The sequence below is a fragment of the Brachyhypopomus gauderio genome, chromosome 2 (assembly GCF_052324685.1).
Source record: "Brachyhypopomus gauderio isolate BG-103 chromosome 2, BGAUD_0.2, whole genome shotgun sequence".
NCBI classification, from domain to species: Eukaryota; Metazoa; Chordata; class Actinopteri; order Gymnotiformes; family Hypopomidae; genus Brachyhypopomus; species Brachyhypopomus gauderio.
In genome coordinates, this window is record NC_135212.1 from 49,522,340 (window position 1) to 49,549,156 (window position 26,817).

General features: G+C 46.5%; 11 non-coding genes across 11 annotated transcripts; all 11 read right to left on the reverse strand.

Annotated features, from left to right (window-relative positions):
* Window positions 1-2,098: 2,098 nt before the first annotated feature.
* On the reverse strand, window positions 2,099-2,180 carry trnas-gcu (transfer RNA serine (anticodon GCU)). Its single transcript has one exon. It is a non-coding gene; the product is annotated as a tRNA-Ser (tRNA).
* Window positions 2,181-4,024: 1,844 nt separating this feature from the next.
* On the reverse strand, window positions 4,025-4,106 carry trnas-gcu (transfer RNA serine (anticodon GCU)). Its single transcript has one exon. It is a non-coding gene; the product is annotated as a tRNA-Ser (tRNA).
* A 1,844-nt stretch (window positions 4,107-5,950) lies between these two features.
* On the reverse strand, window positions 5,951-6,032 carry trnas-gcu (transfer RNA serine (anticodon GCU)). The gene has a single exon. It is a non-coding gene; the product is annotated as a tRNA-Ser (tRNA).
* Window positions 6,033-7,662: 1,630 nt separating this feature from the next.
* trnas-gcu (transfer RNA serine (anticodon GCU)) lies at window positions 7,663-7,744 on the reverse strand. Its single transcript has one exon. It is a non-coding gene; the product is annotated as a tRNA-Ser (tRNA).
* A 4,198-nt stretch (window positions 7,745-11,942) lies between these two features.
* On the reverse strand, window positions 11,943-12,024 carry trnas-gcu (transfer RNA serine (anticodon GCU)). The gene has a single exon. It is a non-coding gene; the product is annotated as a tRNA-Ser (tRNA).
* Window positions 12,025-13,654: 1,630 nt separating this feature from the next.
* trnas-gcu (transfer RNA serine (anticodon GCU)) lies at window positions 13,655-13,736 on the reverse strand. Its single transcript has one exon. It is a non-coding gene; the product is annotated as a tRNA-Ser (tRNA).
* A 2,272-nt stretch (window positions 13,737-16,008) lies between these two features.
* trnas-gcu (transfer RNA serine (anticodon GCU)) lies at window positions 16,009-16,090 on the reverse strand. Its single transcript has one exon. It is a non-coding gene; the product is annotated as a tRNA-Ser (tRNA).
* Window positions 16,091-17,934: 1,844 nt separating this feature from the next.
* trnas-gcu (transfer RNA serine (anticodon GCU)) lies at window positions 17,935-18,016 on the reverse strand. Its single transcript has one exon. It is a non-coding gene; the product is annotated as a tRNA-Ser (tRNA).
* Window positions 18,017-22,214: 4,198 nt separating this feature from the next.
* On the reverse strand, window positions 22,215-22,296 carry trnas-gcu (transfer RNA serine (anticodon GCU)). The gene has a single exon. It is a non-coding gene; the product is annotated as a tRNA-Ser (tRNA).
* A 1,844-nt stretch (window positions 22,297-24,140) lies between these two features.
* trnas-gcu (transfer RNA serine (anticodon GCU)) lies at window positions 24,141-24,222 on the reverse strand. Its single transcript has one exon. It is a non-coding gene; the product is annotated as a tRNA-Ser (tRNA).
* Window positions 24,223-25,852: 1,630 nt separating this feature from the next.
* On the reverse strand, window positions 25,853-25,934 carry trnas-gcu (transfer RNA serine (anticodon GCU)). The gene has a single exon. It is a non-coding gene; the product is annotated as a tRNA-Ser (tRNA).
* Between the last annotated feature and the right edge of the window lie 883 nt (window positions 25,935-26,817).

Consider the following 26,817-nt stretch of genomic DNA (forward strand, 5'->3'; position numbering starts at 1 on the left):
GATTAGCAGTCCATCTCCTTAACCTCTCGGCCACCTCGTCAATCACGGTTGTGTGTCGATTGCGATTTCAAAGATGCAAACACTTTCACAGCACAAAAGGAGGCTTGTCTGACTTGTGGGTCCTGCACTTACATCAGGAGACACGATTGTCAGAAATTTAAAAAAGCAACACCGACGAAGGTGGGATTCGAACCCACGCGAGCTATGCAAAATGGATAAGCAGTCCATCACCTTAACCTCTAGGCCACCTCGTCGTTTGTGGTTGTGTGTCGATAGCAATTTCAAAGAAGCAAACACTTTCACAGCACAAAAGAAGGCTTTTTTGACTTGTGGGTCCTGCACTTACATCAGGAGACACGATTGTCAGAAATTTAAAAAAGCAACACCGACGAAGGTGGGATTCGAACCCACGCGTGCTATGCAAAATTGATTAGCAGTCCATCACCTTAACCTCTAGGCCACCTTGTCGTTTGTGGTTGTTTGTCTATTGCGATTTCAAAGATGCAAACACTTTCACAGCACAAAAGAAGGCTTATCTGACTTGTGGGTCCTGCACTTACACCAGGAGACACGATTGTCAGAAATTAAAGAAAGCAACACCGACGAAGGTGGGATTCTAACCCATGCGTGCTATGCACAATGGATTAGCAGTCCATCGCCTTAACCTCTCGGCCACCTCGTCAATTACGGTTGTGTGTCGATTGCGATTTCAAAGATGCAAATACTTTCACAGCACAAAAGGAGGCGTATCTGACTTGTGGGTCCTGCACTTATATCAGGAGACACGATGGTCAGAAATTAAAGAAAGCAACACCGACGAAGGTGGGATTCGAACCCACGCGTGCTATGCACAATGGATTAGCAGTCCATCGCCTTAACCTCTCGGCCACCTCGTCGTTTGTGGTTGTGTGTCGATAGCAATTTCAAAGAAGCAAACACTTTCACAGCACAAAAGAAGGCTTTTCTGACTTGTGGGTCCTGTAGTTACAGCAGGAGACACGATTGTCAGAAATTAAAGAAAGCAACACCGACGGAGGTGGGATTCGAACACACACGTGCTATGCATAATGGATTAGCAGTCCATCGCCTTAATCTATCGGCCACCTTGTCGTTTGTGCTTGTGTGTCGATTGCGATTTCAAAGATGCAAACACTTTCACAGCACAAAAGCAGCCGTATATGACTTGTGGGTCCTGCACTTACAACAGGAGACACGATTGTCAGAAATTAAAGAAAGCAACACCGACGAAGGTGGGATTCGAACCCACGCATGCTATGCACAATGGATTAGCAGTCCATCGCCTTAACCTCTCGGCCACCTCGTTGTTTGTGGTGGTGTGTCGATTGCGATTTCAAAGATGCAAACACTTTCACAGCACAAAAGGAGGCTTATCTGACTTGTGGGTCCTGCTCTTATATCAGGAGACACGATTGTCAGAAATTAAAGAAAGCAACACCGACGAAGGTGGGATTCGAACCCACGCGTGCTATGCACAAGGGATTAGCAGTCCATCGCCTTAACCTCTCGGCCACCTCGTCAATTACAGTTGTGTGTCGATTGCGATTTCAAAGATGCAAACACTTTCACAGCACAAAAGGAGGCTTATCTGACTTGTGGGTCCTGCACTTACTTCAGGAGACACGATTGTCAGAAATTAAAGAAAACAACACCGACAAATGTGGTATTCAAACCCACGCGTGCAAAGCACAATGGATTAGCAGTCCATCGCCTTAACCTCTTGGCTACCTCGTCGCTTGCGGTTTTGTGTCGATTGCGATTTCAAAGATGCAAACACTTTCACAGCACAAAAGCAGCCGTATCTGACTTGTGGGTCCTGCACTTACACCAGGAGACACGATTGTCAGAAATTAAAAAAAGCAACACCGACGAAGGTGGGATTCGAACACACGCGTGCTATGCACAATGGATAAGCAGTCCATCGCCTTAACCTCTCGGCCACCTTGTCAATTATGGTTGTGTGTCGATTGCGATTTCAAAGATGCAAACACTTTCACAACACAAAAGCAGGCTTGTCTGACTTGTGGGTCCTGCACTTACATCAGGAGACACGATTGTCAGAAATTAAAAAAAGCAACACCGACGAAGGTGGGATTCGAACCCACGCGTGCAAAGCACAATGGATTAGCAGTCCATCGCCTTAACCTCTCGGCCACCTCGTCAATTATGGTTGTGTGTCGATTGTGATTTCAAAGATGCAAACACTTTCACAGCACAAAAGCAGGCTTGTCTGACTTTTGGGTCCTGCACTTACATCAGGAGACACGATTGTCAGAAATTAAAAAAAGCAACACCGACGAAGGTGGGATTCGAACCCACGCGTGCAAAGCACAATGGATTAGCAGTCCATCACCTTAACCTCTCGGCCACCTCATCGTTTGTGGTTGTGTGTCGATAGCAATTTCAAAGAAGCAAGCACTTTCACAGCACAAAAGAAGGCCTTTCTGACTTGTGGGTCCTGTAGTTACAGCAGGAGACACGATTGTCAGAAATTAAAGAAAGCAACACCGACGAAGGTGGGATTCGAACCCACGCGTGCTATGCACAATGGATTAGCAGTCCATCGCCTTAACCTCTCGGCCACCTCGTCAATTACGGTTGTGTGTCGATTGCGATTTCAAAGATGCAAATACTTTCACAGCACAAAAGGAGGCTTATCTGACTTGTTGGTCCTGCACTTACAACAGGAGACACGATTGTCAGAAATTAAAGAAAGCAACACAGACGAAGGTGGGATTCGAACCCACGCGTGCTATGCACAATGGATTAGCAGTCCATTGCCTTAACCTCTCGGCCACCTCGTCGTTTGTGGTTGTGTGTCGATTGCTATTTCAAAGATGCAAACACTTTCACAGCACAAAAGGAGGCTTATCTGACTTGTGGGTCCTGCACTTATATCAGGAGACACGATTGTCAGAAATTAAAGAAAGCAACACCGACGAAGGTGGGATTCGAACCCACGCGTGCTATGCACAATGGATTAGCAGTCCATCGCCTTAACCTCTCGGCCACCTTGTCAATTACAGTTGTGTGTCGATTGCGATTTCAAAGATGCAAACACTTTCACAGCACAAAAGGAGGCTTATCTGACTTGTGGGTCCTGCACTTATATCAGGAGACACGACTGTCAGAAATTAAAGAAAACAACACCGACGAAGGTGGGATTCGAACCCACGCATGCTATGCACAATGGATTAGCAGTCCATCGCCTTAACCTCTCGGCCACCTCGTCAATTACAGTTGTGTGTCGATTGCGATTTCAAAGATGCAAACACTATCACAGCACAAAAGAAGGCTTATCTGACTTGTGGGTCCTGCACTTATATCAGGAGACACGATTGTCAGAAATTAAAGAAAGCAACACCGACGAAGGTGGGATTCGAACCCACGCGTGCTATGCACAATGGATTAGCAGTACATCGCCTTAACCTCTCGGCCACCTCGTCAATTACAGTTGTGAGTCGATTGCGATTTCAAAGATGCAAACACTTTCACAGCACAAAAGGAGGCTTATCTGACTTGTGGGTCCTGCACTTACTGCAGGAGACAAGATTGTCAGAAATTAAAGAAAACAACACCGACGAATGTGGTATTCAAACCCACGCGTGCAAAGCACAATGGATTAGCAGTCCATCGCCTTAACCTCTTGGCTACCTCGTCGCTTGTGGTTTTGTGTCGATTGCGATTTCAAAGATGCAAACACTTTCACAGCACAAAAGCAGCCGAATCTGACTTGTGGGTCCTGCACTTACACCAGGAGACACGATTGTCAGAAATTAAAAAACGCAACACCGACGAAGGTGGGATTCGAACACACGCGTGCTATGCACAATGGATTAGCAGTCCATCGCCTTAACCTCTCGGCCACCTCGTCAATTATGGTTGTGTGTCGATTGCGATTTCAAAGATGCAAACACTTTCACAACACAAAAGCAGGCTTGTCTGACTTGTGGGTCCTGCACTTACATCAGGAGACACGATTGTCAGAAATTAAAAAAAGCAACACCGACGAAGGTGGGATTCGAACCCACGCGTGCAAAGCACAATGGATTAGCAGTCCATCGCCTTAACCTCTCGGCCACCTCGTCAATTATGGTTGTGTGTCGATTGTGATTTCAAAGATGCAAACACTTTCACAGCACAAAAGCAGGCTTGTCTGACTTGTGGGTCCTGCACTTACATCAGGAGACACGATTGTCAGAAATTAAAAAAAGCAACACCGACGAAGGTGGTATTCGAACCCACGCGTGCAAAGCACAATGGATTAGCAGTCCATCGCCTTAACCTCTCGGCCACCTCGTCGTTTGTGGTTGTGTGTCGATTGCGATTTCAAAGATGCAAACACTTTCACAGCACAAAAGAAGGCTTATCTGACTTGTGGGTCCTGCACTTACACCAGGAGACACGATTGTCAGAAATTAAAGAAAGCAACACCGACGAAGGTGGGATTCGAACCCACGCGTGCTATGCACAATGGATTAGCAGTCCATCGCCTTAACCTCTCGGCCACCTCGTCGTGTGTGGTTGTGTGTCGATAGCAATTTCAAAGAAGCAAACACTTTCACAGCACAAAAGAAGGCTTTTCTGACTTGTGGGTCCTGTAGTTACAGCAGGAGACACGATTGTCAGAAATTAAAGAAAGCAACACCGACGAAGGTGGGATTCGAACACACACGTGCTATGCATAATGGATTAGCAGTCCATCGCCTTAATCTATCGGCCACCTTGTCGTTTGTGCTTGTGTGTCGATTGCGATTTCAAAGATGCAAACACTTTCACAGCACAAAAGCAGCCGTATATGACTTGTGGGTCCTGCACTTACAACAGGAGACACGATTGTCAGAAATTAAAGAAAGCAACACCGACGAAGGTGGGATTCTAACCCACGCGTGCTATGCACAATGGATTAGCAGTCCATCCCCTTAACCTCTTGGCCACCTCGTCGTTTGTGGTTGTGTGTCGATTGCGATTTCAAAGATGCAAACACTTTCACAGCACAAAAGGAGGCTTATCTGACTTGTGGGTCCTGCACTTATATCAGGAGACACGATTGTCAGAAATTAAAGAAAGCAACACCGACGAAGGTGGGATTCAAACCCACGCGTGCTATGCACAATGGATTAGCAGTCCATCGCCTTAACCTCTCGGCCACCTCGTCAATTACAGTTGTGTGTCGATTGCGATTTCAAAGATGCAAACACTTTCACAGCACAAAAGGAGGCTTATCTGACTTGTGGGTCCTGCACTTATATCAGGAGACACGATTGTCAGAAATTAAAGAAAGCAACACCGACGAAGGTGGGATTCGAACCCACGCGTGCTATGCACAATGGATTAGCAGTCCATCGCCTTAACCTCTCGGCCACCTCGTCAATTACAGTTGTGAGTCGAATGCGATTTCAAAGATGCAAACACTTTCACAGCACAAAAGGAGGCTTATCTGACTTGTGGGTCCTGCACTTACTTCAGGAGACAAGATTGTCAGAAATTAAAGAAAACAACACCGACGAATGTGGTATTCAAACCCACGCGTGCAAAGCACAATGGATTAGCAGTCCATCGCCTTAACCTCTTGGCTACCTCGTCGCTTGTGGTTTTGTGTCGATTGCGATTTCAAAGATGCAAACACTTTCACAGCACAAAAGCAGCCGAATCTGACTTGTGGGTCCTGCACTTACACCAGGAGACACGATTGTCAGAAATTAAAAAAAGCATCACCGACGAAGGTGGGATTCGAACACACGCGTGCTATGCACAATGGATTAGCAGTCCATCGCCTTAACCTCTCGGCCACCTCGTCAATTATGGTTGTGTGTCGATTGCGATTTCAAAGATGCAAACACTTTCACAACACAAAAGCAGGCTTGTCTGACTTGTGGGTCCTGCACTTACATCAGGAGACACGATTGTCAGAAATTAAAAAAAGCAACACCGACGAAGGTGGGATTCGAACCCACGCGTGCAAAGCACAATGGATTAGCAGTCCATCGCCTTAACCTCTCGGCCACCTCGTCAATTATGGTTGTGTGTCGATTGTGATTTCAAAGATGCAAACACTTTCACAGCACAAAAGCAGGCTTGTCTGACTTGTGGGTCCTGCACTTACATCAGGAGACACGATTGTCAGAAATTAAAAAAAGCAACACCGACGAAGGTGGGATTCGAACCCACGCGTGCAAAGCACAATGGTTAAGCAGTCCATCGCCTTAACCTCTCGGCCACCTCGTCATTTGTGGGTGTGTGTCGATAGCAATTTCAAAGAAGCAAGCACTTTCACAGCACAAAAGAAGGCCTTTCTGACTTGTGGGTCCTGTAGTTACAGCAGGAGACACGATTGTCAGAAATTAAAGAAAGCAACACCGACGAAGGTGGGATTCGAACCCACAAGTGCTATGCATAATGGATTAGCAGTCCATCGCCTTACCCTCTCGGCCACCTTGTCGTTTGTGGTTGTGTGTCGATTGCGATTTCAAAGATGCAAACACTTTCACAGCACAAAAGAAGGCTTATCTGACTTGTGGGTCCTGTAGTTACAGCAGGAGACACGATTGTCAGAAATTAAAGAAAGCAACACCGACGAAGGTGGGATTCGAACCCACGCGTGCTATGCACAATGGATTAGCAGTCCATCGCCTTAACCTCTCGGCCACTTCGTCAATTACGGTTGTGTGTCGATTGCGATTTCAAAGATGCAAATACTTTCACAGCACAAAAGGAGGCTTATCTGACTTGTGGGTCCTGCACTTATATCAGGAGACACGATTGTCAGAAATTAAAGAAAGCAACACCGACGAAGGTGGGATTCGAACCCACGCGTGCTATGCACAATGGATTAGCAGTCCATCGCCTTAACCTCTCGGCCACCTCGTCAATTACAGTTGTGTGTCGATTGCGATTTCAAAGATGCAAACACTATCACAGCACAAAAGGAGGCTTATCTGACTTGTGGGTCCTGCACTTATATCAGGAGACACGATTGTCAGAAATTAAAGAAAGCAACACCGACGAAGGTGGGATTCGAACCCACGCGTGCTATGCACAATGGATTAGCAGTCCATCGCCTTAACCTCTCGGCCACCTCGTCAATTACAGTTGTGAGTCGATTGCGATTTCAAAGATGCAAACACTTTCACAGCACAAAAGGAGGCTTATCTGACTTGTGGGTCCTGCACTTACTTCAGGAGACAAGATTGTCAGAAATTAAAGAAAACAACACCGACGAATGTGGTATTCAAACCCACGCGTGCAAAGCACAATGGATTAGCAGTCCATCGCCTTAACCTCTTGGCTACCTCGTCGCTTGTGGTTTTGTGTCGATTGCGATTTCAAAGATGCAAACACTTTCACAGCACAAAAGCAGCCGAATCTGACTTGTGGGTCCTGCACTTACACCAGGAGACACGATTGTCAGAAATTAAAAAAAGCAACACCGACGAAGGTGGGATTCGAACACATGCGTGCTATGCACAATGGATTAGCAGTCCATCGCCTTAACCTCTCGGCCACCTCGTCAATTACAGTTGTGTGTCGATTGCGATTTCAAAGATGCAAACACTTTCACAACACAAAAGCAGGCTTGTCTGACTTGTGGGTCCTGCACTTACATCAGGAGACACGATTGTCAGAAATTAAAAAAAGCAACACCGACGAAGGTGGGATTCGAACCCACGCGTGCAAAGCACAATGGATTAGCAGTCCATCGCCTTAACCTCTCGGCCACCTCGTCAATTATGGTTGTGTGTCGATTGTGATTTCAAAGATGCAAACACTTTCACAGCACAAAAGCAGGCTTGTCTGACTTGTGGGTCCTGCACTTACATCAGGAGACACGATTGTCAGAAATTAAAAAAAGCAACACCGACGAAGGTGGGATTCGAACCCACGCGTGCAAAGCACAATGGATTAGCAGTCCATCGCCTTAACGTCTCGGCCACCTCGTCGTTTGTGGTTGTTTGTCGATAGCAATTTCAAAGAAGCAAGCACTTTCACAGCACAAAAGAAGGCCTTTCTGACTTGTGGGTCCTGTAGTTACAGCAGGAGACACGATTGTCAGAAATTTAAAAAAGCAACACCGACGAAGGTGGGATTCGAACCCACAAGTGCTATGCATAATGGATTAGCAGTCCATCGCCTTACCCTCTCGGCCACCTTGTCGTTTGTGGTTGTGTGTCGATTGCGATTTCAAAGATGCAAACACTTTCACAGCACAAAAGAAGGCTTATCTGACTTGTGGGTCCTGCACTTACACCAGGAGACACGATTGTCAGAAATTAAAGAAAGCAACACCGACGAAGGTGGGATTCGAACCCACGCGTGCTATGCACAATGGATTAGCAGTCCATCGCCTTAACCTCTCGGCCACCTCTTCGTGTGTGGTTGAGTGTCGATAGCAATTTCAAAGAAGCAAACACTTTCACAGCACAAAAGAAGGCTTTTCTGACTTGTGGGTCCTGTAGTTACAGCAGGAGACACGATTGTCAGAAATTAAAGAAAGCAACACAGACGAAGGTGGGATTCGAACACACACGTGCTATGCATAATGGATTAGCAGTCCATCGCCTTAATCTATCGGCCACCTTGTCGTTTGTGCTTGTGTGTCGATTGCGATTTCAAAGATGCAAACACTTTCACAGCACAAAAGCAGCCGTATATGACTTGTGGGTCCTGCACTTACAACAGGAGACACGATTGTCAGAAATTAAAGAAAGCAACACCGACGAAGGTGGGATTCTAACCCACGCGTGCTATGCACAATGGATTAGCAGTCCATCCCCTTAACCTCTCGGCCACCTCGTCGTTTGTGGTTGTGTGTCGATTGCGATTTCAAAGATGCAAACACTTTCACAGCACAAAAGGAGGCTTATCTGACTTGTGGGTCCTGCACTTATATCAGGAGACACGATTGTCAGAAATTAAAGAAAGCAACACCGACGAAGGTGGGATTCGAACCCACGCGTGCTATGCACAATTGATTAGCAGTCCATCGCCTTAACCTCTCGGCCACCTCGTTGTTTGTGGTTGTGTGTCGATAGCAATTTCAAAGAAGCAAACACTTTCACAGCACAAAAGCAGCCGTATATGACTTGTTGGTCCTGCACTTACAACAGGAGACACGATTGTCAGAAATTAAAGAAAGCAACACCGACGAAGGTGGGATTCGAACCCACGCGTGCTATGCACAATGGATTAGCAGTCCATCCACTTAACCTCTTGGCCACCTCGTCGTTTGTGGTTGTGTGTCGATTGCGATTTCAAAGATGCAAACACTTTCACAGCACAAAAGGAGGCTTATCTGACTTGTGGGTCCTGCACTTATATCAGGAGACACGATTGTCAGAAATTAAAGAAAGCAACACCGACGAAGGTGGGATTCGAACCCACGCGTGCTATGCACAATGGATTAGCAGTCCATCGCCTTAACCTCTCGGCCACCTCGTCAATTACAGTTGTGTGTCGATTGCGATTTCAAAGATGCAAACACTTTCACAGCACAAAAGGAGGCTTATCTGACTTGTGGGTCCTGCACTTATATCAGGAGACACGATTGTCAGAAATTAAAGAAAGCAACACCGACGAAGGTGGGATTCGAACCCACGCGTGCTATGCACAATGGATTAGCAGTCCATCGCCTTAACCTCTCGGCCACCTCGTCGTTTGTGGTTGTGTGTCGATAGCAATTTCAAAGAAGCAAACACTTTCACAGCACAAAAGAAGGCTTTTCTGACTTGTGGGTCCTGTAGTTACAGCAGGAGACACGATTGTCAGAAATTAAAGAAAGCAACACCGACGGAGGTGGGATTCGAACACACACGTGCTATGCATAATGGATTAGCAGTCCATCGCCTTAATCTATCGGCCACCTTGTCGTTTGTGCTTGTGTGTCGATTGCGATTTCAAAGATGCAAACACTTTCACAGCACAAAAGCAGCCGTATATGACTTGTGGGTCCTGCACTTACAACAGGAGACACGATTGTCAGAAATTAAAGAAAGCAACACCGACGAAGGTGGGATTCGAACCCACGCATGCTATGCACAATGGATTAGCAGTCCATCGCCTTAACCTCTCGGCCACCTCGTTGTTTGTGGTGGTGTGTTGATTGCGATTTCAAAGATGCAAACACTTTCACAGCACAAAAGGAGGCTTATCTGACTTGTGGGTCCTGCTCTTATATCAGGAGACACGATTGTCAGAAATTAAAGAAAGCAACACCGACGAAGGTGGGATTCGAACCCACGCATGCTATGCACAAGGGATTAGCAGTCCATCGCCTTAACCTCTCGGCCACCTCGTCAATTACAGTTGTGTGTCGATTGCGATTTCAAAGATGCAAACACTTTCACAGCACAAAAGGAGGCTTATCTGACTTGTGGGTCCTGCACTTACTTCAGGAGACACGATTGTCAGAAATTAAAGAAAACAACACCGACAAATGTGGTATTCAAACCCACGCGTGCAAAGCACAATGGATTAGCAGTCCATCGCCTTAACCTCTTGGCTACCTCGTCGCTTGCGGTTTTGTGTCGATTGCGATTTCAAAGATGCAAACACTTTCACAGCACAAAAGCAGCCGTATCTGACTTGTGGGTCCTGCACTTACACCAGGAGACACGATTGTCAGAAATTAAAAAAAGCAACACCGACGAAGGTGGGATTCGAACACACGCGTGCTATGCACAATGGATAAGCAGTCCATCGCCTTAACCTCTCGGCCACCTCGTCAATTATGGTTGTGTGTCGATTGCGATTTCAAAGATGCAAACACTTTCACAGCACAAAAGGAGGCTTATCTGACTTGTGGGTCCTGCACTTATATCAGGAGACACGATTGTCAGAAATTAAAGAAAGCAACACCGACGAAGGTGGGATTCGAACCCACGCGTGCTATGCACAATGGATTAGCAGTCCATCGCCTTAACCTCTCGGCCACCTCGTCAATTACAGTTGTGTGTCGATTGCGATTTCAAAGATGCAAACACTTTCACAGCACAAAAGGAGGCTTATCTGACTTGTGGGTCCTGCACTTATATCAGGAGACACGATTGTCAGAAATTAAAGAAAGCAACACCGACGAAGGTGGGATTCGAACCCACGCGTGCTATGCACAATGGATTAGCAGTCCATCGCCTTAACCTCTCGGCCACCTCGTCAATTACAGTTGTGTGTCGATTGCGATTTCAAAGATGCAAACACTATCACAGCACAAAAGGAGGCTTATCTGACTTGTGGGTCCTGCACTTATATCAGGAGACACGATTGTCAGAAATTAAAGAAAGCAACACCGACGAAGGTGGGATTCGAACCCACGCGTGCTATGCACAATGGATTAGCAGTCCATCGCCTTAACCTCTCGGCCACCTCGTCAATTACAGTTGTGAGTCGATTGCGATTTCAAAGATGCAAACACTTTCACAGCACAAAAGGAGGCTTATCTGACTTGTGGGTCCTGCACTTACTTCAGGAGACAAGATTGTCAGAAATTAAAGAAAACAACACCGACGAATGTGGTATTCAAACCCACGCGTGCAAAGCACAATGGATTAGCAGTCCATCGCCTTAACCTCTTGGCTACCTCGTCGCTTGTGGTTTTGTGTCGATTGCGATTTCAAAGATGCAAACACTTTCACAGCACAAAAGCAGCCGAATCTGACTTGTGGGTCCTGCACTTACACCAGGAGACACGATTGTCAGAAATTAAAAAACGCAACACCGACGAAGGTGGGATTCGAACACACGCGTGCTATGCACAATGGATTAGCAGTCCATCGCCTTAACCTCTCGGCCACCTCGTCAATTATGGTTGTGTGTCGATTGCGATTTCAAAGATGCAAACACTTTCACAACACAAAAGCAGGCTTGTCTGACTTGTGGGTCCTGCACTTACATCAGGAGACACGATTGTCAGAAATTAAAAAAAGCAACACCGACGAAGGTGGGATTCGAACCCACGCGTGCAAAGCACAATGGATTAGCAGTCCATCGCCTTAACCTCTCGGCCACCTCGTCAATTATGGTTGTGTGTCGATTGTGATTTCAAAGATGCAAACACTTTCACAGCACAAAAGCAGGCTTGTCTGACTTGTGGGTCCTGCACTTACATCAGGAGACACGATTGTCAGAAATTAAAAAAAGCAACACCGACGAAGGTGGGATTCGAACCCACGCGTGCAAAGCACAATGGTTAAGCAGTCCATCGCCTTAACCTCTCGGCCACCTCGTCATTTGTGGGTGTGTGTCGATAGCAATTTCAAAGAAGCAAGCACTTTCACAGCACAAAAGAAGGCCTTTCTGACTTGTGGGTCCTGTAGTTACAGCAGGAGACACGATTGTCAGAAATTAAAGAAAGCAACACCGACGAAGGTGGGATTCGAACCCACAAGTGCTATGCATAATGGATTAGCAGTCCATCGCCTTACCCTCTCGGCCACCTTGTCGTTTGTGGTTGTGTGTCGATTGCGATTTCAAAGATGCAAACACTTTCACAGCACAAAAGAAGGCTTATCTGACTTGTGGGTCCTGTAGTTACAGCAGGAGACACGATTGTCAGAAATTAAAGAAAGCAACACCGACGAAGGTGGGATTCGAACCCACGCGTGCTATGCACAATGGATTAGCAGTCCATCGCCTTAACCTCTCGGCCACTTCGTCAATTACGGTTGTGTGTCGATTGCGATTTCAAAGATGCAAATACTTTCACAGCACAAAAGGAGGCTTATCTGACTTGTGGGTCCTGCACTTATATCAGGAGACACGATTGTCAGAAATTAAAGAAAGCAACACCGACGAAGGTGGGATTCGAACCCACGCGTGCTATGCACAATGGATTAGCAGTCCATCGCCTTAACCTCTCGGCCACCTCGTCAATTACAGTTGTGTGTCGATTGCGATTTCAAAGATGCAAACACTATCACAGCACAAAAGGAGGCTTATCTGACTTGTGGGTCCTGCACTTATATCAGGAGACACGATTGTCAGAAATTAAAGAAAGCAACACCGACGAAGGTGGGATTCGAACCCACGCGTGCTATGCACAATGGATTAGCAGTCCATCGCCTTAACCTCTCGGCCACCTCGTCAATTACAGTTGTGAGTCGATTGCGATTTCAAAGATGCAAACACTTTCACAGCACAAAAGGAGGCTTATCTGACTTGTGGGTCCTGCACTTACTTCAGGAGACAAGATTGTCAGAAATTAAAGAAAACAACACCGACGAATGTGGTATTCAAACCCACGCGTGCAAAGCACAATGGATTAGCAGTCCATCGCCTTAACCTCTTGGCTACCTCGTCGCTTGTGGTTTTGTGTCGATTGCGATTTCAAAGATGCAAACACTTTCACAGCACAAAAGCAGCCGAATCTGACTTGTGGGTCCTGCACTTACACCAGGAGACACGATTGTCAGAAATTAAAAAAAGCAACACCGACGAAGGTGGGATTCGAACACATGCGTGCTATGCACAATGGATTAGCAGTCCATCGCCTTAACCTCTCGGCCACCTCGTCAATTACAGTTGTGTGTCGATTGCGATTTCAAAGATGCAAACACTTTCACAACACAAAAGCAGGCTTGTCTGACTTGTGGGTCCTGCACTTACATCAGGAGACACGATTGTCAGAAATTAAAAAAAGCAACACCGACGAAGGTGGGATTCGAACCCACGCGTGCAAAGCACAATGGATTAGCAGTCCATCGCCTTAACCTCTCGGCCACCTCGTCAATTATGGTTGTGTGTCGATTGTGATTTCAAAGATGCAAACACTTTCACAGCACAAAAGCAGGCTTGTCTGACTTGTGGGTCCTGCACTTACATCAGGAGACACGATTGTCAGAAATTAAAAAAAGCAACACCGACGAAGGTGGGATTCGAACCCACGCGTGCAAAGCACAATGGATTAGCAGTCCATCGCCTTAACGTCTCGGCCACCTCGTCGTTTGTGGTTGTTTGTCGATAGCAATTTCAAAGAAGCAAGCACTTTCACAGCACAAAAGAAGGCCTTTCTGACTTGTGGGTCCTGTAGTTACAGCAGGAGACACGATTGTCAGAAATTTAAAAAAGCAACACCGACGAAGGTGGGATTCGAACCCACAAGTGCTATGCATAATGGATTAGCAGTCCATCGCCTTACCCTCTCGGCCACCTTGTCGTTTGTGGTTGTGTGTCGATTGCGATTTCAAAGATGCAAACACTTTCACAGCACAAAAGAAGGCTTATCTGACTTGTGGGTCCTGCACTTACACCAGGAGACACGATTGTCAGAAATTAAAGAAAGCAACACCGACGAAGGTGGGATTCGAACCCACGCGTGCTATGCACAATGGATTAGCAGTCCATCGCCTTAACCTCTCGGCCACCTCGTCGTGTGTGGTTGAGTGTCGATAGCAATTTCAAAGAAGCAAACACTTTCACAGCACAAAAGAAGGCTTTTCTGACTTGTGGGTCCTGTAGTTACAGCAGGAGACACGATTGTCAGAAATTAAAGAAAGCAACACAGACGAAGGTGGGATTCGAACACACACGTGCTATGCATAATGGATTAGCAGTCCATCGCCTTAATCTATCGGCCACCTTGTCGTTTGTGCTTGTGTGTCGATTGCGATTTCAAAGATGCAAACACTTTCACAGCACAAAAGCAGCCGTATATGACTTGTGGGTCCTGCACTTACAACAGGAGACACGATTGTCAGAAATTAAAGAAAGCAACACCGACGAAGGTGGGATTCTAACCCACGCGTGCTATGCACAATGGATTAGCAGTCCATCCCCTTAACCTCTCGGCCACCTCGTCGTTTGTGGTTGTGTGTCGATTGCGATTTCAAAGATGCAAACACTTTCACAGCACAAAAGGAGGCTTATCTGACTTGTGGGTCCTGCACTTATATCAGGAGACACGATTGTCAGAAATTAAAGAAAGCAACACCGACGAAGGTGGGATTCGAACCCACGCGTGCTATGCACAATTGATTAGCAGTCCATCGCCTTAACCTCTCGGCCACCTCGTTGTTTGTGGTTGTGTGTCGATAGCAATTTCAAAGAAGCAAACACTTTCACAGCACAAAAGCAGCCGTATATGACTTGTTGGTCCTGCACTTACAACAGGAGACACGATTGTCAGAAATTAAAGAAAGCAACACCGACGAAGGTGGGATTCGAACCCACGCGTGCTATGCACAATGGATTAGCAGTCCATCCACTTAACCTCTTGGCCACCTCGTCGTTTGTGGTTGTGTGTCGATTGCGATTTCAAAGATGCAAACACTTTCACAGCACAAAAGGAGGCTTATCTGACTTGTGGGTCCTGCACTTATATCAGGAGACACGATTGTCAGAAATTAAAGAAAGCAACACCGACGAAGGTGGGATTCGAACCCACGCGTGCTATGCACAATGGATTAGCAGTCCATCGCCTTAACCTCTCGGCCACCTCGTCAATTACAGTTGTGTGTCGATTGCGATTTCAAAGATGCAAACACTTTCACAGCACAAAAGGAGGCTTATCTGACTTGTGGGTCCTGCACTTACTTCAGGAGACAAGATTGTCAGAAATTAAAGAAAACAACACCGACGAATGTGGTATTCAAACCCACGCGTGCAAAGCACAATGGATTAGCAGTCCATCGCCTTAACCTCTTGGCTACCTCGTCGCTTGTGGTTTTGTGTCGATTGCGATTTCAAAGATGCAAACACTTTCACAGCACAAAAGCAGCCGAATCTGACTTGTGGGTCCTGCACTTACACCAGGAGACACGATTGTCAGAAATTAAAAAACGCAACACCGACGAAGGTGGGATTCGAACACACGCGTGCTATGCACAATGGATTAGCAGTCCATCGCCTTAACCTCTCGGCCACCTCGTCAATTATGGTTGTGTGTCGATTGCGATTTCAAAGATGCAAACACTTTCACAACACAAAAGCAGGCTTGTCTGACTTGTGGGTCCTGCACTTACATCAGGAGACACGATTGTCAGAAATTAAAAAAAGCAACACCGACGAAGGTGGGATTCGAACCCACGCGTGCAAAGCACAATGGATTAGCAGTCCATCGCCTTAACCTCTCGGCCACCTCGTCAATTATGGTTGTGTGTCGATTGTGATTTCAAAGATGCAAACACTTTCACAGCACAAAAGCAGGCTTGTCTGACTTGTGGGTCCTGCACTTACATCAGGAGACACGATTGTCAGAAATTAAAAAAAGCAACACCGACGAAGGTGGGATTCGAACCCACGCATGCTATGCACAAGGGATTAGCAGTCCATCGCCTTAACCTCTCGGCCACCTCGTCAATTACAGTTGTGTGTCGATTGCGATTTCAAAGATGCAAACACTTTCACAGCACAAAAGGAGGCTTATCTGACTTGTGGGTCCTGCACTTACTTCAGGAGACACGATTGTCAGAAATTAAAGAAAACAACACCGACAAATGTGGTATTCAAACCCACGCGTGCAAAGCACAATGGATTAGCAGTCCATCGCCTTAACCTCTTGGCTACCTCGTCGCTTGCGGTTTTGTGTCGATTGCGATTTCAAAGATGTAAACACTTTCACAGCACAAAAGCAGCCGTATCTGACTTGTGGGTCCTGCACTTACACCAGGAGACACGATTGTCAGAAATTAAAAAAAGCAACACCGACGAAGGTGGGATTCGAACACACGCGTGCTATGCACAATGGATAAGCAGTCCATCGCCTTAACCTCTCGGCCACCTCGTCAATTATGGTTGTGTGTCGATTGCGATTTCAAAGATGCAAACACTTTCACAGCACAAAAGGAGGCTTATCTGACTTGTGGGTCCTGCACTTATATCAGGAGACACGATTGTCAGAAATTAAAGAAAGCAACACCGACGAAGGTGGGATTCGAACCCACGCGTGCTATGCACAATGGATTAGCAGTCCATCGCCTTAACCTCTCGGCCACCTCGTCAATTACAGTTGTGTGTCGATTGCGATTTCAAAGATGCAAACACTTTCACAGCACAAAAGGAGGCTTATCTGACTTGTGGGTCCTGCACTTATATCAGGAGACACGATTGTCAGAAATTAAAGAAAGCAACACCGACGAAGGTGGGATTCGAACCCACGCGTGCTATGCACAATGGATTAGCAGTCCATCGCCTTAACCTCTCGGCCACCTCGTCAATTACAGTTGTGTGTCGATTGCGATTTCAAAGATGCAAACACTATCACAGCACAAAAGGAGGCTTATCTGACTTGTGGGTCCTGCACTTATATCAGGAGACACGATTGTCAGAAATTAAAGAAAGCAACACCGACGAAGGTGGGATTCGAACCCACGCGTGCTATGCACAATGGATTAGCAGTCCATCGCCTTAACCTCTCGGCCACCTCGTCAATTACAGTTGTGAGTCGATTGCGATTTCAAAGATGCAAACACTTTCACAGCACAAAAGGAGGCTTATCTGACTTGTGGGTCCTGCACTTACTTCAGGAGACAAGATTGTCAGAAATTAAAGAAAACAACACCGACGAATGTGGTATTCAAACCCACGCGTGCAAAGCACAATGGATTAGCAGTCCATCGCCTTAACCTCTTGGCTACCTCGTCGCTTGTGGTTTTGTGTCGATTGCGATTTCAAAGATGCAAACACTTTCACAGCACAAAAGCAGCCGAATCTGACTTGTGGGTCCTGCACTTACACCAGGAGACACGATTGTCAGAAATTAAAAAAAGCAACACCGACGAAGGTGGGATTCGAACACATGCGTGCTATGCACAATGGATTAGCAGTCCATCGCCTTAACCTCTCGGCCACCTCGTCAATTACAGTTGTGTGTCGATTGCGATTTCAAAGATGCAAACACTTTCACAACACAAAAGCAGGCTTGTCTGACTTGTGGGTCCTGCACTTACATCAGGAGACACGATTGTCAGAAATTAAAAAAAGCAACACCGACGAAGGTGGGATTCGAACCCACGCGTGCAAAGCACAATGGATTAGCAGTCCATCGCCTTAACCTCTCGGCCACCTCGTCAATTATGGTTGTGTGTCGATTGTGATTTCAAAGATGCAAACACTTTCACAGCACAAAAGCAGGCTTGTCTGACTTGTGGGTCCTGCACTTACATCAGGAGACACGATTGTCAGAAATTAAAAAAAGCAACACCGACGAAGGTGGGATTCGAACCCACGCGTGCAAAGCACAATGGATTAGCAGTCCATCGCCTTAACGTCTCGGCCACCTCGTCGTTTGTGGTTGTTTGTCGATAGCAATTTCAAAGAAGCAAGCACTTTCACAGCACAAAAGAAGGCCTTTCTGACTTGTGGGTCCTGTAGTTACAGCAGGAGACACGATTGTCAGAAATTTAAAAAAGCAACACCGACGAAGGTGGGATTCGAACCCACAAGTGCTATGCATAATGGATTAGCAGTCCATCGCCTTACCCTCTCGGCCACCTTGTCGTTTGTGGTTGTGTGTCGATTGCGATTTCAAAGATGCAAACACTTTCACAGCACAAAAGAAGGCTTATCTGACTTGTGGGTCCTGCACTTACACCAGGAGACACGATTGTCAGAAATTAAAGAAAGCAACACCGACGAAGGTGGGATTCGAACCCACGCGTGCTATGCACAATGGATTAGCAGTCCATCGCCTTAACCTCTCGGCCACCTCGTCGTGTGTGGTTGAGTGTCGATAGCAATTTCAAAGAAGCAAACACTTTCACAGCACAAAAGAAGGCTTTTCTGACTTGTGGGTCCTGTAGTTACAGCAGGAGACACGATTGTCAGAAATTAAAGAAAGCAACACAGACGAAGGTGGGATTCGAACACACACGTGCTATGCATAATGGATTAGCAGTCCATCGCCTTAATCTATCGGCCACCTTGTCGTTTGTGCTTGTGTGTCGATTGCGATTTCAAAGATGCAAACACTTTCACAGCACAAAAGCAGCCGTATATGACTTGTGGGTCCTGCACTTACAACAGGAGACACGATTGTCAGAAATTAAAGAAAGCAACACCGACGAAGGTGGGATTCTAACCCACGCGTGCTATGCACAATGGATTAGCAGTCCATCCCCTTAACCTCTCGGCCACCTCGTCGTTTGTGGTTGTGTGTCGATTGCGATTTCAAAGATGCAAACACTTTCACAGCACAAAAGGAGGCTTATCTGACTTGTGGGTCCTGCACTTATATCAGGAGACACGATTGTCAGAAATTAAAGAAAGCAACACCGACGAAGGTGGGATTCGAACCCACGCGTGCTATGCACAATTGATTAGCAGTCCATCGCCTTAACCTCTCGGCCACCTCGTTGTTTGTGGTTGTGTGTCGATAGCAATTTCAAAGAAGCAAACACTTTCACAGCACAAAAGCAGCCGTATATGACTTGTTGGTCCTGCACTTACAACAGGAGACACGATTGTCAGAAATTAAAGAAAGCAACACCGACGAAGGTGGGATTCGAACCCACGCGTGCTATGCACAATGGATTAGCAGTCCATCCACTTAACCTCTTGGCCACCTCGTCGTTTGTGGTTGTGTGTCGATTGCGATTTCAAAGATGCAAACACTTTCACAGCACAAAAGGAGGCTTATCTGACTTGTGGGTCCTGCACTTATATCAGGAGACACGATTGTCAGAAATTAAAGAAAGCAACACCGACGAAGGTGGGATTCGAACCCACGCGTGCTATGCACAATGGATTAGCAGTCCATCGCCTTAACCTCTCGGCCACCTCGTCAATTACAGTTGTGTGTCGATTGCGATTTCAAAGATGCAAACACTTTCACAGCACAAAAGGAGGCTTATCTGACTTGTGGGTCCTGCACTTATATCAGGAGACACGATTGTCAGAAATTAAAGAAAGCAACACCGACGAAGGTGGGATTCGAACCCACGCGTGCTATGCACAATGGATTAGCAGTCCATCGCCTTAACCTCTCGGCCACCTCGTCGTTTGTGGTTGTGTGTCGATAGCAATTTCAAAGAAGCAAACACTTTCACAGCACAAAAGAAGGCTTTTCTGACTTGTGGGTCCTGTAGTTACAGCAGGAGACACGATTGTCAGAAATTAAAGAAAGCAACACCGACGGAGGTGGGATTCGAACACACACGTGCTATGCATAATGGATTAGCAGTCCATCGCCTTAATCTATCGGCCACCTTGTCGTTTGTGCTTGTGTGTCGATTGCGATTTCAAAGATGCAAACACTTTCACAGCACAAAAGCAGCCGTATATGACTTGTGGGTCCTGCACTTACAACAGGAGACACGATTGTCAGAAATTAAAGAAAGCAACACCGACGAAGGTGGGATTCGAACCCACGCATGCTATGCACAATGGATTAGCAGTCCATCGCCTTAACCTCTCGGCCACCTCGTTGTTTGTGGTGGTGTGTTGATTGCGATTTCAAAGATGCAAACACTTTCACAGCACAAAAGGAGGCTTATCTGACTTGTGGGTCCTGCTCTTATATCAGGAGACACGATTGTCAGAAATTAAAGAAAGCAACACCGACGAAGGTGGGATTCGAACCCACGCATGCTATGCACAAGGGATTAGCAGTCCATCGCCTTAACCTCTCGGCCACCTCGTCAATTACAGTTGTGTGTCGATTGCGATTTCAAAGATGCAAACACTTTCACAGCACAAAAGGAGGCTTATCTGACTTGTGGGTCCTGCACTTACTTCAGGAGACACGATTGTCAGAAATTAAAGAAAACAACACCGACAAATGTGGTATTCAAACCCACGCGTGCAAAGCACAATGGATTAGCAGTCCATCGCCTTAACCTCTTGGCTACCTCGTCGCTTGCGGTTTTGTGTCGATTGCGATTTCAAAGATGCAAACACTTTCACAGCACAAAAGCAGCCGTATCTGACTTGTGGGTCCTGCACTTACACCAGGAGACACGATTGTCAGAAATTAAAAAAAGCAACACCGACGAAGGTGGGATTCGAACACACGCGTGCTATGCACAATGGATAAGCAGTCCATCGCCTTAACCTCTCGGCCACCTCGTCAATTATGGTTGTGTGTCGATTGCGATTTCAAAGATGCAAACACTTTCACAGCACAAAAGGAGGCTTATCTGACTTGTGGGTCCTGCACTTATATCAGGAGACACGATTGTCAGAAATTAAAGAAAGCAACACCGACGAAGGTGGGATTCGAACCCACGCGTGCTATGCACAATGGATTAGCAGTCCATCGCCTTAACCTCTCGGCCACCTCGTCAATTACAGTTGTGTGTCGATTGCGATTTCAAAGATGCAAACACTTTCACAGCACAAAAGGAGGCTTATCTGACTTGTGGGTCCTGCACTTATATCAGGAGACACGATTGTCAGAAATTAAAGAAAGCAACACCGACGAAGGTGGGATTCGAACCCACGCGTGCTATGCACAATGGATTAGCAGTCCATCGCCTTAACCTCTCGGCCACCTCGTCAATTACAGTTGTGTGTCGATTGCGATTTCAAAGATGCAAACACTATCACAGCACAAAAGGAGGCTTATCTGACTTGTGGGTCCTGCACTTATATCAGGAGACACGATTGTCAGAAATTAAAGAAAGCAACACCGACGAAGGTGGGATTCGAACCCACGCGTGCTATGCACAATGGATTAGCAGTCCATCGCCTTAACCTCTCGGCCACCTCGTCAATTACAGTTGTGAGTCGATTGCGATTTCAAAGATGCAAACACTTTCACAGCACAAAAGGAGGCTTATCTGACTTGTGGGTCCTGCACTTACTTCAGGAGACAAGATTGTCAGAAATTAAAGAAAACAACACCGACGAATGTGGTATTCAAACCCACGCGTGCAAAGCACAATGGATTAGCAGTCCATCGCCTTAACCTCTTGGCTACCTCGTCGCTTGTGGTTTTGTGTCGATTGCGATTTCAAAGATGCAAACACTTTCACAGCACAAAAGCAGCCGAATCTGACTTGTGGGTCCTGCACTTACACCAGGAGACACGATTGTCAGAAATTAAAAAACGCAACACCGACGAAGGTGGGATTCGAACACACGCGTGCTATGCACAATGGATTAGCAGTCCATCGCCTTAACCTCTCGGCCACCTCGTCAATTATGGTTGTGTGTCGATTGCGATTTCAAAGATGCAAACACTTTCACAACACAAAAGCAGGCTTGTCTGACTTGTGGGTCCTGCACTTACATCAGGAGACACGATTGTCAGAAATTAAAAAAAGCAACACCGACGAAGGTGGGATTCGAACCCACGCGTGCAAAGCACAATGGATTAGCAGTCCATCGCCTTAACCTCTCGGCCACCTCGTCAATTATGGTTGTGTGTCGATTGTGATTTCAAAGATGCAAACACTTTCACAGCACAAAAGCAGGCTTGTCTGACTTGTGGGTCCTGCACTTACATCAGGAGACACGATTGTCAGAAATTAAAAAAAGCAACACCGACGAAGGTGGGATTCGAACCCACGCATGCTATGCACAAGGGATTAGCAGTCCATCGCCTTAACCTCTCGGCCACCTCGTCAATTACAGTTGTGTGTCGATTGCGATTTCAAAGATGCAAACACTTTCACAGCACAAAAGGAGGCTTATCTGACTTGTGGGTCCTGCACTTACTTCAGGAGACACGATTGTCAGAAATTAAAGAAAACAACACCGACAAATGTGGTATTCAAACCCACGCGTGCAAAGCACAATGGATTAGCAGTCCATCGCCTTAACCTCTTGGCTACCTCGTCGCTTGCGGTTTTGTGTCGATTGCGATTTCAAAGATGTAAACACTTTCACAGCACAAAAGCAGCCGTATCTGACTTGTGGGTCCTGCACTTACACCAGGAGACACGATTGTCAGAAATTAAAAAAAGCAACACCGACGAAGGTGGGATTCGAACACACGCGTGCTATGCACAATGGATAAGCAGTCCATCGCCTTAACCTCTCGGCCACCTCGTCAATTATGGTTGTGTGTCGATTGCGATTTCAAAGATGCAAACACTTTCACAGCACAAAAGGAGGCTTATCTGACTTGTGGGTCCTGCACTTATATCAGGAGACACGATTGTCAGAAATTAAAGAAAGCAACACCGACGAAGGTGGGATTCGAACCCACGCGTGCTATGCACAATGGATTAGCAGTCCATCGCCTTAACCTCTCGGCCACCTCGTCAATTACAGTTGTGTGTCGATTGCGATTTCAAAGATGCAAACACTTTCACAGCACAAAAGGAGGCTTATCTGACTTGTGGGTCCTGCACTTATATCAGGAGACACGATTGTCAGAAATTAAAGAAAGCAACACCGACGAAGGTGGGATTCGAACCCACGCGTGCTATGCACAATGGATTAGCAGTCCATCGCCTTAACCTCTCGGCCACCTCGTCAATTACAGTTGTGTGTCGATTGCGATTTCAAAGATGCAAACACTATCACAGCACAAAAGGAGGCTTATCTGACTTGTGGGTCCTGCACTTATATCAGGAGACACGATTGTCAGAAATTAAAGAAAGCAACACCGACGAAGGTGGGATTCGAACCCACGCGTGCTATGCACAATGGATTAGCAGTCCATCGCCTTAACCTCTCGGCCACCTCGTCAATTACAGTTGTGAGTCGATTGCGATTTCAAAGATGCAAACACTTTCACAGCACAAAAGGAGGCTTATCTGACTTGTGGGTCCTGCACTTACTTCAGGAGACAAGATTGTCAGAAATTAAAGAAAACAACACCGACGAATGTGGTATTCAAACCCACGCGTGCAAAGCACAATGGATTAGCAGTCCATCGCCTTAACCTCTTGGCTACCTCGTCGCTTGTGGTTTTGTGTCGATTGCGATTTCAAAGATGCAAACACTTTCACAGCACAAAAGCAGCCGAATCTGACTTGTGGGTCCTGCACTTACACCAGGAGACACGATTGTCAGAAATTAAAAAACGCAACACCGACGAAGGTGGGATTCGAACACACGCGTGCTATGCACAATGGATTAGCAGTCCATCGCCTTAACCTCTCGGCCACCTCGTCAATTATGGTTGTGTGTCGATTGCGATTTCAAAGATGCAAACACTTTCACAACACAAAAGCAGGCTTGTCTGACTTGTGGGTCCTGCACTTACATCAGGAGACACGATTGTCAGAAATTAAAAAAAGCAACACCGACGAAGGTGGGATTCGAACCCACGCGTGCAAAGCACAATGGATTAGCAGTCCATCGCCTTAACCTCTCGGCCACCTCGTCAATTATGGTTGTGTGTCGATTGTGATTTCAAAGATGCAAACACTTTCACAGCACAAAAGCAGGCTTGTCTGACTTGTGGGTCCTGCACTTACATCAGGAGACACGATTGTCAGAAATTAAAAAAAGCAACACCGACGAAGGTGGGATTCGAACCCACGCATGCTATGCACAAGGGATTAGCAGTCCATCGCCTTAACCTCTCGGCCACCTCGTCAATTACAGTTGTGTGTCGATTGCGATTTCAAAGATGCAAACACTTTCACAGCACAAAAGGAGGCTTATCTGACTTGTGGGTCCTGCACTTACTTCAGGAGACACGATTGTCAGAAATTAAAGAAAACAACACCGACAAATGTGGTATTCAAACCCACGCGTGCAAAGCACAATGGATTAGCAGTCCATCGCCTTAACCTCTTGGCTACCTCGTCGCTTGCGGTTTTGTGTCGATTGCGATTTCAAAGATGTAAACACTTTCACAGCACAAAAGCAGCCGTATCTGACTTGTGGGTCCTGCACTTACACCAGGAGACACGATTGTCAGAAATTAAAAAAAGCAACACCGACGAAGGTGGGATTCGAACACACGCGTGCTATGCACAATGGATAAGCAGTCCATCGCCTTAACCTCTCGGCCACCTCGTCAATTATGGTTGTGTGTCGATTGCGATTTCAAAGATGCAAACACTTTCACAGCACAAAAGGAGGCTTATCTGACTTGTGGGTCCTGCACTTATATCAGGAGACACGATTGTCAGAAATTAAAGAAAGCAACACCGACGAAGGTGGGATTCGAACCCACGCGTGCTATGCACAATGGATTAGCAGTCCATCGCCTTAACCTCTCGGCCACCTCGTCAATTACAGTTGTGTGTCGATTGCGATTTCAAAGATGCAAACACTATCACAGCACAAAAGGAGGCTTATCTGACTTGTGGGTCCTGCACTTATATCAGGAGACACGATTGTCAGAAATTAAAGAAAGCAACACCGACGAAGGTGGGATTCGAACCCACGCGTGCTATGCACAATGGATTAGCAGTCCATCGCCTTAACCTCTCGGCCACCTCGTCAATTACAGTTGTGAGTCGATTGCGATTTCAAAGATGCAAACACTTTCACAGCACAAAAGGAGGCTTATCTGACTTGTGGGTCCTGCACTTACTTCAGGAGACAAGATTGTCAGAAATTAAAGAAAACAACACCGACGAATGTGGTATTCAAACCCACGCGTGCAAAGCACAATGGATTAGCAGTCCATCGCCTTAACCTCTTGGCTACCTCGTCGCTTGTGGTTTTGTGTCGATTGCGATTTCAAAGATGCAAACACTTTCACAGCACAAAAGCAGCCGAATCTGACTTGTGGGTCCTGCACTTACACCAGGAGACACGATTGTCAGAAATTAAAAAACGCAACACCGACGAAGGTGGGATTCGAACACACGCGTGCTATGCACAATGGATTAGCAGTCCATCGCCTTAACCTCTCGGCCACCTCGTCAATTATGGTTGTGTGTCGATTGCGATTTCAAAGATGCAAACACTTTCACAACACAAAAGCAGGCTTGTCTGACTTGTGGGTCCTGCACTTACATCAGGAGACACGATTGTCAGAAATTAAAAAAAGCAACACCGACGAAGGTGGGATTCGAACCCACGCGTGCAAAGCACAATGGATTAGCAGTCCATCGCCTTAACCTCTCGGCCACCTCGTCAATTATGGTTGTGTGTCGATTGTGATTTCAAAGATGCAAACACTTTCACAGCACAAAAGCAGGCTTGTCTGACTTGTGGGTCCTGCACTTACATCAGGAGACACGATTGTCAGAAATTAAAAAAAGCAATACCGACGAAGGTGGGATTCGAACACACGCTTGCTATGCACAATGGATTAGCAGTCCATCGCCTTAACCTCTCGGCCACCTCGTCGTGTGTGGTTGTGTGTCGATAGCAATTTCAAAGAAGCAAACACTTTCACAGCACAAAAGAAGGCTTTTCTGACTTGTGGGTCCTGTAGTTACAGCAGGAGACACAATTGTCAGAAATTAAAGAAAGCAACACCGACGAAGGTGGGATTCGAACACACACGTGCTATGCATAATGGATTAGCAGTCCATCGCCTTAATCTATCGGCCACCTCGTCGTTTGTGGTTGTGTGTCAATTGCGATTTCAAAGATGCAAACACTTTCACAGCACAAAAGGAGGCTTATCTGACTTGTGGGTCCTGCACTTATATCAGGAGACACGATTGTCAGAAATTAAAGAAAGCAACACCGACGAAGGTGGGATTCGAACCCACGCGTGCTATGCACAATGGATTAGCAGTCCATCGCCTTAACCTCTCGGCCACCTCGTCGTTTGTGGTTGTGTGTCGATAGCAATTTCAAAGAAGCAAACACTTTCACAGCACAAAAGCAGCCGTATATGACTTGTTGGTCCTGCACTTACAACAGGAGACACGATTGTCAGAAATTAAAGAAAGCAACACCGACGAAGGTGGGATTCCAACCCACGCGTGCTATGCACAATGGATTAGCAGTCCATCCCCTTAACCTCTTGGCCACCTCGTCGTTTGTGGTTGTGTGTCGATTGCGATT